This window comes from Gopherus flavomarginatus, chromosome 12 (assembly GCF_025201925.1).
Source record: "Gopherus flavomarginatus isolate rGopFla2 chromosome 12, rGopFla2.mat.asm, whole genome shotgun sequence".
Taxonomy (NCBI): domain Eukaryota; kingdom Metazoa; phylum Chordata; order Testudines; family Testudinidae; genus Gopherus; species Gopherus flavomarginatus.
This window is the reverse complement of record NC_066628.1, coordinates 47629357-47642444: the sequence shown is the minus strand read 5'-3', so window position 1 is coordinate 47642444 and position 13088 is coordinate 47629357.

The following is a 13088-nucleotide window of genomic DNA, read 5'->3' as shown; positions in this document are numbered from 1 at the left end:
ACCAAAGAGGTTGGGATAAGTTCAGATAAGCCTTGGGAAAGCAAGCATCCAAATATAGAGATGCTTACAACAACCAAACTGAGCCACTGGACATTAAGAACTTGTTGGCACCTCTTGAAACAGGCTTTTTTCCCATGTATTAATTAAGAGGCACAGTCTGCATTTCTGTGAAAGATTCTATGGAGCTGTGGACAGGCATGACCTGTACCTGTTGATCATGGGGGGGCCAGAGTGAGGGCAGTGGCTTCAGCAGATGTTACTGAGCATGCCCAATCCATGTGAGCATGCTCAGTACAAGTCAAGCAGTAACTCTAGGGGGACACGTGACCCTTTGTGCCTGCCCCCCATCATCACCTCTGGAGCTGAGCAAAACATTTGTTACAAAACATGATACCAGGCAAAAACTTACCTGTTTTCAACTTTCAGATCTTGAAACTTAGCCTAGTTGTCTCAAAAGAAGAGACAGGCTGAGGGGAGTGAGGGAATCATATATTGATGGGAACTAATGAAATCAATGGGGTTATTCATGTGTGGAAAGATAAGCACGAATTTAAGAGCTCTGTTGGATGAGGTCCAGAGTGCTCAGAATTTTTCAGGATCAAGCCCATACCCAGGCGAATTTACTCAGATGGGTTTCGTATAAAACCAGGGAGTTTTGCTCTGAGCCTGGGGATTCATCCGAAACTCAATGTTCACTTAGAGGCTGTGAATCCAAACCAAAAGAAAGTTCCCATGTGAATCCTTGGAATTACTAATGAATTGAGTAATTATGACTAATTGCTAGTTACTTAAGTGTGCTGAAGAATTAAGTGGGCTTTGGATCAGGATCTTTTAGCCAATAATAAAAACAAGCAAACAAAAATGTGTACTTGCTTTCAAAATGTTTAGTTCATTACCCAATGTCTTTCCAGGTTGTTAGAATGGCTATTTGTTAGAAAAAGCACAGTGGTAAAAATTACTAATATTGACTTTTTAAAATGTAACAGGTGTGTTTTTTTTTAATAGACTGCACTATGTCTCATGTCTCACGACTCCCTCTGTCAAGTTTAGTGAACTATCTGGGGTGCTATCATTGCAGTTATATCAGGGTCTTCCACAATTTCAGTGTGTGTATTGGCCTGAGAAAGTTTGTTGCAGACAAAAAGTTGTCATGTGGACCTGAAATGAATTGCATAGGGAGTAACCAAACTCAGATATAGAGCCTCTAATAACCTGTTATTAAGTATCATCTTATTATTGTAAAGTGCTCCTCAGCCTGAGATCAGAATCTGCCCCAGTGATTCAACTTTCTTGTCCTACCAAAATATAAATGTGTTGCCAGCTTTTAAAATTATGTTAAGACTGAGATCTGATTCTCCATCTTGTTCTTCTCTGCTCTAGCTTCACAAGCTGCCAACATCAAAGAGTTTTTACATAGGGGGTCATGTTTCAGAAACTGTGTACTGCAGCTTCCCTTTCTCCCCATGGAGAGTGCCTAGCTTCAAACATCCATAAATCTGCTTCCAATTGTCTTGCCATTGGTTTGGCTCAATTTAACTAAATGGTTGGCTTGATTGTTAATACCTGTACATCGAACTCCTTTACTGCAACACATTTCCATGGGGCTGGTGGACAGACATATTCACTTACTGTATGGTTTATGATCATCTGTAAGTGCTGTTCATTTCTTTATATAGTAATTTATCTCTAGTTCAGTATATAGGGTCTCAGACTTGGAACTGAACTTTACAACTTCTGTTAATTTCTAACAAGCATGGAACATCAGCCATTATGCCATGCTGGTCAATAAAGGAGGAATATGGCCTGTTGACTTAAGCCTACCAGTGCCGCAGTGTCTCAAATTCATAATCATATTCCAGAGTCAACTATCAGCAGCTTGGTGGGAGTAAATGGGATATTTATAGACAGATAGTCATGTGGAGCCAATAAAAGAGCATATACTATCCATATTTAGTCTCATGTTCATATCTGACTTAGCATTTCAGTTATGAATACAGCAAAATTGAAGACAACACACAGGCAAAAATGATATAAATAAATGATCTTGTATAGGGACTAAGTCATGGAGGATGGGGGAAAGGAATATAATGTTGAGATGTTCAAAGGTAGTTCCCATATGAGTATCCCCCAACAGCCTCCATCTGCATCAAATCGTTCACGTCTAGCATCTGTCTGAAATCATTGATATTATTTCAAGGTAAATATTTTCCTTCACTAACTGGTCCAGTAATGGGAAACTAGCCCAATTCACACCATCTTAAGTAGGTGACATCTGTGTGTGTTTTTATAATACACGTTTGTAATACACATTAGTACTCAAAATGTATTCTCCTCTCACTTACACAAGTTTTACACTGATGTAACTCCGCTGGCCCCTGCTACTCCTGTTTTACACTAGGAATAAGAGCCTTAGTGTTTTCAGATATAACACTGCCAATAGACTACAAAGTCCTAATTGTATTTGCTAACTGTGCACAACAGCAGCATGAAATAAACATAAGCTTTGCATTATCGGCATTGCATTGTCAGATCTGTGTTTAAAGAATCAAGACATTTTCTACCAAAGAGGAGACGGTTAAAAAAGATTAAATTCAGAGGTTTATTTTATTTCCACCTGCTCCAGATGAAGACCAACTTCAATGATGAGCATTCATCTGATATCATGATAAATACAGCCTCTCTGATATGAACTGGAATAGACTATAAGGAAAGTAATGGGGTATAAGGATGGATAAGGAGACAGAATATTTATATTATTTTGGAACACACAATTGAGGCCAAATTTGTATGTGTGTGTAGTAAAATTCTTACCATCTTTCCATCTTAGTGAGCAAAATTCATCCTTGTGGAGAAATCTGTCACAATGCCTACACATGACAGCTGATAAAATATATTTTGAACTATTTTTTTAAATTAAATAATAGGGGACCCATTAAAAATAACCTTTTTGTGGAAGAACAATGGTTTTATTTCCTCGATTTTTCTCCCTCAAAGCCTCTTTTTTCTTTGCCCCTGTTCATTGGCAAAATGGGAGAAAAAAATGGAAGTGGAAGGAGAAATAAAGAGAACGGGGAGAAGGGAAAGAAACTTGGAGGGAAGAAAACTGAAAATTGTTGTTAAAGTATTAAATTAAATGAAAAAATGTTCCTTTTTTGCAAAAAGAAAAAAAATATTTATTCTTCTTCTCCAACTGGGCTAGGCACATACTAAGTTTCATGTAGCCCTTCTGTATAATCTATTCAGTTCCGCCATATACTTTTCACTGTCCTGTGACAATATAATTTTGGCTTCTTTTGACTTTTGGCAGCATTAATCCCATTAACTATTTGGTGAATACTGTTTATGGAACTATGCTCTTTAATAAATTTAACTCAATTGCTATAGAGAGTAATTACTTTCCTTAATCTGTTTGCCAATAACTTGGCCCCATTTTTGAAGATCTTTATTCAATAGTGAAACTGGTTGATGAATAGCACATTTATCATTAGGTTGAATGTCTTTAAAATTACAGTAATATCGGAGTCATAAAACAATTTTTGAAGAGTATTCAATCTTACAGTATCACTGAAGATCCATTTGCAAATCGGAACCAAATTTCACTGATAAGTGTTTACAAAACGTTACACAAATAATTAACATTCTCTCACTTTCCCCTTGAGGCCTATCATTAATTACCTCTATAATTTCTCCAGCTTTCATTTCTTTGCTATATACAGTATTTTTTAAAAACAACTTTTACAATTTAATAGAAAATAATGTGCCTGCAGTAGAATTCTATTGGATGATTTGCAAATTCATTCTCTATTAAATTCTATAGGATTCTTCTCCCCAAGAGAGCTGCTTAACCCAAATATATTTAGAAATGTATGTTTTACTTCTATATTTTTATATAGTGTGTAACAGCATGGCCTTCTCTCAGGTGCTTCCTTGTGGCAGTCCTGCAAGTGTCCCCTTGCCTCAGTTTCTCTTTTTTTGGTTAAACCAAAGGTGTCCCTGTCAGCATGTCCTCAAGTTCTTCAACACAGCTTATCAATAAAACACAGCACAAACATCCATAACCAAAAGTTTCACAACATAATTTATATCCCTCAGTGCATGTCCATCTCTTTTAGTCCGTGAATGTAGGGCAAACCAAACTTTGGCATACTCCACCACATCTGGACTCTTCTTCAAACCTCTGTCCCTCTGCCAGAACAGCCGCCCAGCCCTTCCTTCTGAGACGTAACCCTGCACTTCCCAGTGGAAATTTCCACGGCCTCTCTCCCGGGAGCCTCCCCTGGTTCCTCTGGGACCGAGCTATCTGGCAAGGAGACACCAGCACATAAGCTAGTTCACTTTTCCCCTTTCCTCTAGTCCTTAGCTCTGGCTCCTTGGCTTGGGGATGCCAGCCAGCAAGCTCCTTTCCACACTCCTGCCTCTAGCCCTTTCCCAGAAACCAGACTCTCTATTGGCAGCTCTTGTCTCCTGCTCTATATCCTGACTGACTCTGTCTGATTTTAACTCATAGCTCCTCAGATGCTGCTCCAGCCTCTTAACTGGCCCAAGCAGGTAGCACCTGCACAGGAACAGGACAGCTGAGTTCAGTTTCCATTAATGGGCCAGCTACCCCATTACATAATTCATAGATGCATGCGGTTTTTTGCAGGCAAATATAAAGACAAAACATTTTCAAAAGTGCCAAGTGACTTAGGTGCCCAGGCACATTTTTAGACATGAGGATGTCCTCCAGGAACTCTGGGGACCAGGTAAAATGTTTGAGGTATATCCATTATTTGTGGCTGTGTTGAATTCTATTATACTATATATGGCACTTTGGGGAAAAAATGGAAATTAACAGATCTCCATGCTTTGCATCATCTAACCAGTAATGAACAAATATGACACAATGATCACCAATCAGATCTTGGAAAAACAAATCCGTGATGCTTTACAAGCCCAAATCATTCCTTGCAAAGAACAGGATGGATGAGTATGCCAAGCAAATATCTCATATATCAGAAAGGAGAAGGATGATGAGTTTATCGCTTTCCACTTGCTCTGAGTTCTGGGAAAGCAGCAATGTGCATGCCAGCAGCACTAAAACCTGATAACCAATCTGAGTTCACTCTCCCCTGTGCATCCTCTCTCTACTCCCACTGTACCCCAGACCTGAAGCGCAGACAAAAAAATATCATTGCCAGTGTCCTCAAAGATGCCCACACTTTCTCCCCACTGAGCAAAGAGAGAGAGAAAAAAAGTTCACTTTGTCTGGACAGGTATCAGTTCCGAGCTTGTCTTATCTTCACACACCCACGAATCTCTTCATGTGGGACCAGGGCTATCACTGCACAGTATGCAGGGCGAACTCCAACGCTCCCTTCTGGGAGCTGATAAGAGAGGATGCATGAATTGCCCTTTTCAGCTGAGCTCACGGTGTGCAGCCAATCTTTATCTCCAGTCTTAAGGAAGGAAAAGCAGAAGCCAGTCTGATATTCTGTAAGTCACATAGGGGGATTAATAATGGGGAGAGAGGAGGAAAGTTGTGAAAGAGCAGGCTGATAAATTGCCAAACAGATGTGAGGGGAAGGATGGATTTTAAACCTTTATTTCTTCCTTTTGACTGTTACAAATGCTGCTTTTTTGGAGGGGAGGGGGGGTATTTTTTTCCAACTAGCATCATTCACCTCATTGCTGCCTCTGAATTGGTTGCGCAGTGGGTAGATGGGAATAGGATGACCAGATGACCCAATTTTATAGGGACATTCCTGATTTTGGGGTCTTTTTCCTATATAAGCTTATATTACTCGCCCCATCCTGATTTTTCATATTTACTGTCTGATCACCCTAGAAGGGATAGCTAGGAACAATAGCCAGGGCTAGAAACACTCAGACGGGAAGCTGAACACAGCATTGTTGCACTCAGACTGTAACTGCCAACTAAAGCAATTTCTCTTTGCGTATCCTCTGCTCCCCTCTCAGTAAAGAGGAATATAATGTTGATATGTTAAAAGGTTGTTCCCATATAAGAATCTCCCAACAGCCTCCATCTGCATCAAATCATTCATATCTACCATCTGGCCAAAATCTCCTTTGGATTGAGCTTCCCTCACTGTCTACCCCATAAAGTGGAAGAGTCCTCCAGTCCTGTTGAAAAGATCAATAGTTTCCCCCACACTCTCATTAGTCCCGTTAATCTCCCCCTTTTTAAACCCCCCAGGCCATCTTTCTTCCTACTTTAATAACTCTCTCAATTTCTCCTGCTGACCTTTCAAACAGGAGTGACAATGAACAGTGTCCTCACTGCTCTAGGAACATCACCTCCCATTTTAACTTCTCCTTTCATCATAGCACTCATTGTCCCACTGTTTTTCACACATCTACAACACAATATTGATAACCTCACAAAAGTTTGAAAAAATTAATCAGATTCCCTCCAAATCATGAAATCATTTACAAAAAGATTTTAAATCGTGGCTTTATTTATTTTGCGTTTTGTTTTTTCAGCTTCCCTAACTAGCTCCAATGAGTGTATTAGAATTACAGTGCATCATTCTTGCAAATGTATAGGACAAGGCAATTTTAGATCCCGGTATGAGAGTTTCACTAGAGCACCTAAGCAAGATGGAGCCCTTGTTATTCTAGGCACTGTATAAACACGTAGTAAGAGACAGTACCTGTCCCTAAAAGATTACAGTCTGGTGCAAAGCATAGTGAGAAGTTAATGCTGTGGGAACTAGGACCACCAAACTCATCTCATCCAGAGGGTGCCAAAGATCCATTAGATAGGAACAGGGTCTGACCATCACTAAACTCTACGTAAGCAAACATCAACCTCGAAAATGTGGTGTCATTCTTCATATCCAACATCAAGAATGACAGAGGCCTGATCTCATGTGTATGTGTCCGACTACCATTGCAGCCTCTCAGCTGGTTGCAGAGTAATGTGATTGCAAAGTTTTATACTGATGTCCATGAAGAGTCCTGCATAAACTCCCATGCTATGATGTGGCACAAAATGACGCTGGAACTGCATGATGCATTCAAGTTATGTCCAGTTATCAACTTAGGCCACTGAATTACATCATCCAAATCAAATTCTAGTCCAATCCATCTTTATGCAACTTTACTAAAGTCAAAAGTCTAACTGAGACCAAGATCTAGTCCTTTCCATTATCTCTTTATTTTTGTTTCTTTTCAGTTTAAGCTTCCACAAAGACACATGTCTATCTGTCCTATCAGTGAACAGATAAATAACAACCAGTTATTATCAAGTTAAGACCACATTTTTTTCTCAGTGAGGTATCCACCACACTAAAGTGTGAGACAATATTCAGGAACTTGTGGATAAAGAAAAATAAATAAATACATAATTTTATCTCAATGAGGGAAGTAGACTATTTCTTGGTAATATGGAGTAATATTACTCCAATACTATATATCCATATCTATCTATCTAGGGTCTGATCCAAAACCCGTTCAATGGGGGTCTCTCTGCTTACAGCAAGGAGTTTGGATAGGGTCCATTATGTTCTTCATACATGTGAATGATCTGCATGGAGAGACAGAGTAGAGAAAAACATGGTGATTGCAACTCACTCAGGCAGAAAAAAGAGGGGAAATCATACTAAGAGGAAACAGAAGGAAGAAAAAGTGTAGAAATCAATATCCTTGTTCCCACTGAATTCAGTGGTGTGGGATCAAGGCCTTTAAAAAGCAGCTTAGTTGCAGGCAAGTCTTGTGGCAAACTAGTTCCTATACAGCAAGGGGAAAGCAGAAGGAGACAGTATGGTGTTGCAGAATGTGAGGATGATGAGTGGTCAAATGAAGGAAGAATGGGAGGATGCAGTTATATAGGGGATAAGAAGAGAGAAGACTGTGTAGCAGTGAAGTGAAAGAAGGCGGAAATGTCAGAAATATATTCAGGGAATTTCTGGCATTCTGCTATATATTGTCCCTGCTTAGCATTTATTACAACAGTGAAGAGACATTCGCTTATCTCTGGAGGATGAGGGAGAACAGAAATGGGGAAGGACACACATCAGTGTATGTTGCTGGGACAAAACCACAAGGCATTAGAGCAGGCAAGCATGACACCATGATTCAAGTCCTAGAATAGTGGATATTGCACAAGACTGTAGCTCAGGAGACTTGGGTTCTATTTCCAACTCTACCAGTGGACTGCTGAGTAACTCAGGGCAAGTCACTTCACTGATCTGTACCTCAGTTTCCTCACCAATAACAAGGTGTTAATGATACTGACCTCCTTTGTAAAGTGCTTTGAGATCTGTTGATGAAAATAATTGTATAAGATCTAGGTATTTACCACAGCATACATTTTCATATGTGACCAGCAATTTGATCACCTACATTTTTGGATGAGACACCTTGAAGGGGTCTAATTTACAGAGTGTGCTTAGCCGTCTGAAAATCAGGCACTTTTATGTTGTCTAGAGGTGGATAATTCACATCACTTTTGAAATAAGTCATCCAAATTCTTCTCTCATTCATCTTAATGTATTGTCACTGAAGTCGTACTCCTCAGATAACTAAGAGTAAAATCTAGCCCTGTTTTATTTCTGCTTTTTAAAAATCCACTTTAAGTTTCCACGGAGGCCCGTGTCACGTCCAGGTGAGGGGATGTGTGAACTTGGAGGAATTACTTGACATAGATTGCTCCTGGTACCTGCTTGCTATATCAAAACACGTGGTCAGGAGTTTTGCTTTCCTGGCTTTCTAGCATTTTGTGCCTGTTTTCACTCAAGTATTTATTTCTATAAACAGACCTATCCTTAGAAACAATATAATGACTTCCTTCCTAGGGAAGAAAAACTCTGTTCAAATTACTCCAGAGGGTTTCCGCTTGCTTTTTATTTTCAATAATCCTAGAGGTAAGTGGCCGCTTTTGAACTCTGCCCTTTGCCCTTTCTATTTTGCAACTTGGACAAAGATCAAGCCCAGAGTCAAAAGTGTCAGCAAAATGGCTGTGATATGCGTGTGCTTTGCTTTATGAAGGCCCCCCTGATTTTGTTTACAGAGTTCAATATAAACTCTGGGTTCAGATTAAAAGCAAATGTGTAAGTGTCCTGTGGGGAATTCCATTGCAGAGAATGGCAGCTTCCAAGGCAAGATGCAAAGGGCAAGAACCAACAGGGGAAACCTGGGTGACAAGTAAGAAATGGGAGCAGGGTCATTATCAGGATGATGGGTGGACATGGGGGTCAGGAAGAAGTCAAGGAGTAAAGGTGGAGAAGACACAGAGGAAAGGGAATGTGACAAAGTTCCTCCTCTACCCTGGTGGGTCCTGCGCTTATTGGCAGATTTTCTCACCTCAGTGATCTTCTCCACAGTCTGGATCAATTCCTCCTGTGTCTGATCAGGAGTTGGAAGGTTTAGGGGGAACCTGGGCCCACTCTCTACTCTGGGTTCCATCCCAGGGCCCTATGGATTGCAGCTGTCTATAGTGCCTCTTGTAACAACTGCACGACAGCCACAACTCCCTGGGCTACTTCCCCATGGCCTCCTCCAAACACCTTCTTTATCCTCACCACAAGACCTTCCTCCTGGTGTCTGATAACGCTTGTACTCCTTGGTCCTCCAGCAGCACACCCTCTCACTCTCAGCTCCTTGTGCCTCTTGCTCCCAGCTCCTCTCACACCTCCTCTCCTCTGGCTCTCCCCTGCCTGACTGGAGTGAGCTCCTTTTTAAACCCAGGTGCCCTGATTAGCCTGCCTTGATTGGCGACAGGTGATCTAATCAGCCTGTTTGTCTTAACTGGTTCTAGCAGGTTCCTGACTACTGTAGTGCAGCCCCTGCTCTGGTCACTCAAGGAACAGAAAACTACTCATCCAGGGACCAGTACATTTGCCGTCTACCAGACTCCTGTACCCCACTGGTCTGGGTCTGTCACAGGAAGCAGGAAGAAGATCCATATTTACCATATTCAAAACAAGAGGAAAAGATCAGTGACATACTCATTCAAAATGACAGTGTTTAATGAAAATCCACTCAGTGAAGAGTTTGAGGCAAAATCCAGCTATAAGCAAAGCAAAACTAGTGCTCTGTAGAAAATAATTTAATTGACCATATTAAAAATGCTATCCTATCACGAAGAAGAAATCCAGGATGTGTTCTGGGCAGGTCATGGAGGTGTTGTAAGAGCTGGTGCTCCATACACCAACAGGCACAAGCACTGAGAGAGATGAAAGCCATTTATTATAAATCAGAATGATCCAACTATCTATCTACTTATTAATCCTTTAGACTTCTCCATCGATCCTTCCATCTCATTTATGATTTAGATGCATGAAATTCTACAGCCTGGTCTTCTTATTCTTGTTATCAAGGCCTCAGTGGAGCAAAACACTGAAGCATATACTTACCTTTTAACACATAATTATCCAAGTTTTTGCTGGATCGGGGCCCAAGAGATTAAATAGTCCCTTGGGTAAAATAGTCTATTAAACATCTTTGTACATTGGTGATATGTCTTTTAAAATGGTTTGACGGCATTTTTCTGTTCAGAGAAGACTGAGATCACTGGACATGGAAATATTTCACTTATCCAATGAACAGGTGCAGAAAAACTAGTGCCAACTTCCTTCCAATGTGCCTATCCCCTTTTGGGGGGTGCTCACTTCCCTCAGAGCTGCGTAGAAAATGTCTATGAGGATGAAATTTCAACAAGAAGTGAAAACCCGTTTAGTGATGATACCAGCTGCATACTGTATCCTGCCTTTGTGGTTAATAACTAGGGCCCTACCAAATTCATGGCCATGAAAAACACGTTATGGACCATGAAATCTGGTCTTTTGTGTGCTTTTACCCTATACGATACAGATTTCACATGGGAGACCAGCGTCTCTCAAATTGGGGGCCCTGACCCAAAAAGGAGTTGCAGGGGGTCGCAAGGTTATTTTAGGAGGGTCATGGTATTGCCACCCTTACTTCTGCACTGCCTTCAGAACTGGGCAGCCGGACAGTGACAGCTGTTGGCCGGGCACCCAGCTCTGAAGTCAGAGCAGAAGTGTGGCAATACCATACCAAGCCACTCACTTCTGCACTGCTGCTGGTGACAGCTCTGCCTTCAGAGCTGGGCTCCCGGACAACAGCCACGGCTCTCCAGCTGCTCAGCTCTGACGGCAACGCTGCCACCACCAGCAGTGAAGAAGTAAAGGTAGCAGTACCACAACCCCCCTCACAACTCCTTTTTGCGTCAAGATTCCCACAATTACAACATCATGAAATTTCATATTGAAATAGCTGAAATAATGACATTTATTATTTAAAAAACCCTATGGCCGTGAAATTAACCAAATTGGACCAAGAATTTGGTAGGGCCCTATTAAGAACCATGGACTTGATCCAAGAGCTCAGCCACAGTCCAAATGCCATCCCCCACCCTAGAAGAACTCCTTTCTCAGTGTCTGATGTCCATGATGGGGAAGGTGATGGACACTGACTGCTCTGGAAGCAAGCTTGGGGGCAGGTGTGTGAGAATGGTATAATTTCTGATGCAGTTACCAGTTTACTGAAATATCTGCAGGTGCCCTCTGGTTCCCTTTTTACTACGAACATTTTCTTTGCTCTCAGAGCAGCCATCTTTGGAATGATTGTTGCCGGAGCTGAGAGAGTTGGAATGATACCCAAATGACACACCTCCACTGAAGTAAGAGGTAGACGTCAACAGGAGCTGACATTCCCTGGAAAGGTTGATCATCCCATAGGATCAAGGAGTTACATGCATCAGCATCTGCTTGCATGGGCAAAAATGCTGCGGGTGCAATGAAGGGAAAATCTGAAAATTTCCTCTCAAGTGTCTTAACAGTTAATGTGATTTTTAAAAAGTCTGCCTCAGTGTGGTATGTGTACATTTTTCTGGGCAAAAAGCCTGTAGATATTGGAAGCAGACATCCAACTCAACCACCATCCCTGCAGCAAATGACCTGCAGCTTACCTCTGATTTCAACACAAGTCACTTCCCATTTGATACAGTTAAGCAACTATAATGTCCCATGTACAGCTTACAATATTTTTTATTCCCATTAAATGAAACAGGCAACTGCAGAGTCCCAAGAGAGTCTTTAATGGGTCACTTAACCATCAGGTGACTGGGCTGTGTGCTGCTTGCCCTTTGTGAATTGTTTCCATTTTTATAGTGCAGCATCCATTCATATGTCCCATGAGCTTGCTTTGAAAAGTCCAGCATTTACCAAAAATATTTTCAGATTTCATTTTACCCTGGCTGTCAAAGTTTGTGTATTTTTCCAATGTCAGAAAGATTTTTAGATTGAGGAAAGAGATAACGTGATGATAAGAAGACACAAATGTTTTAAAGGTAGCTTTTTAAAATATATATTATGTATCCAATGCAAGACACTTTGTGTTTTTCTATAAAGCTTAGCTGTGTGGTCATGGAACACACACCATGAAATGTACCCCTCCCCAAATATAAAAGCAAGAGCACACACACACACACACACACACACACACACACACACCATGAACTGTTGGAACATTTTCTTCTGCTAAGGCACAATCTTTACTTTCTTCCCCACCAGGTTGTAAAACCCAATTTTTATTCTTTCTTTAATGACATGTGCTAATTATACACAATGATCTTTGACCTTAAAGTGGCTTCATTTGTGGTTGCACACTCCTTTCAACAGCAACACATTGTCTCTCAGGCCTTGCAGACCTAGGCCACGTCGATCCCACCAACACGTACAGTATGAACCCTGATTAGAGGAGTCAAATTTCCTATCCTCACTTATAGGCAAGACTACTGTTGAGGTCAATGGAAGTTTTTCCTGGGTAGAAACTTCAGGATCTGCCATATATATTGGCTCCGCCACTGATTTCTCATATGGAAATGGGTAAAACATTATGACAAAGAACACTTCAGGTGAGAGAAATTCAGTGTCCGTTCCTTCCAAGAGCTACACCAGACAAGATGTAATCTTTTATTAATATCTGCAGGATTCAAGACAGCTATGAAATCCAGAAATTTCACAACTAAAGTTAAGATCAAAGCTGTCATTAAAGTCCTCTGAAAATTCTCACAGTTAAAAATCTGAGTCAGAAAAGGTCGCTCTGCCTGATACAGGAAAGTG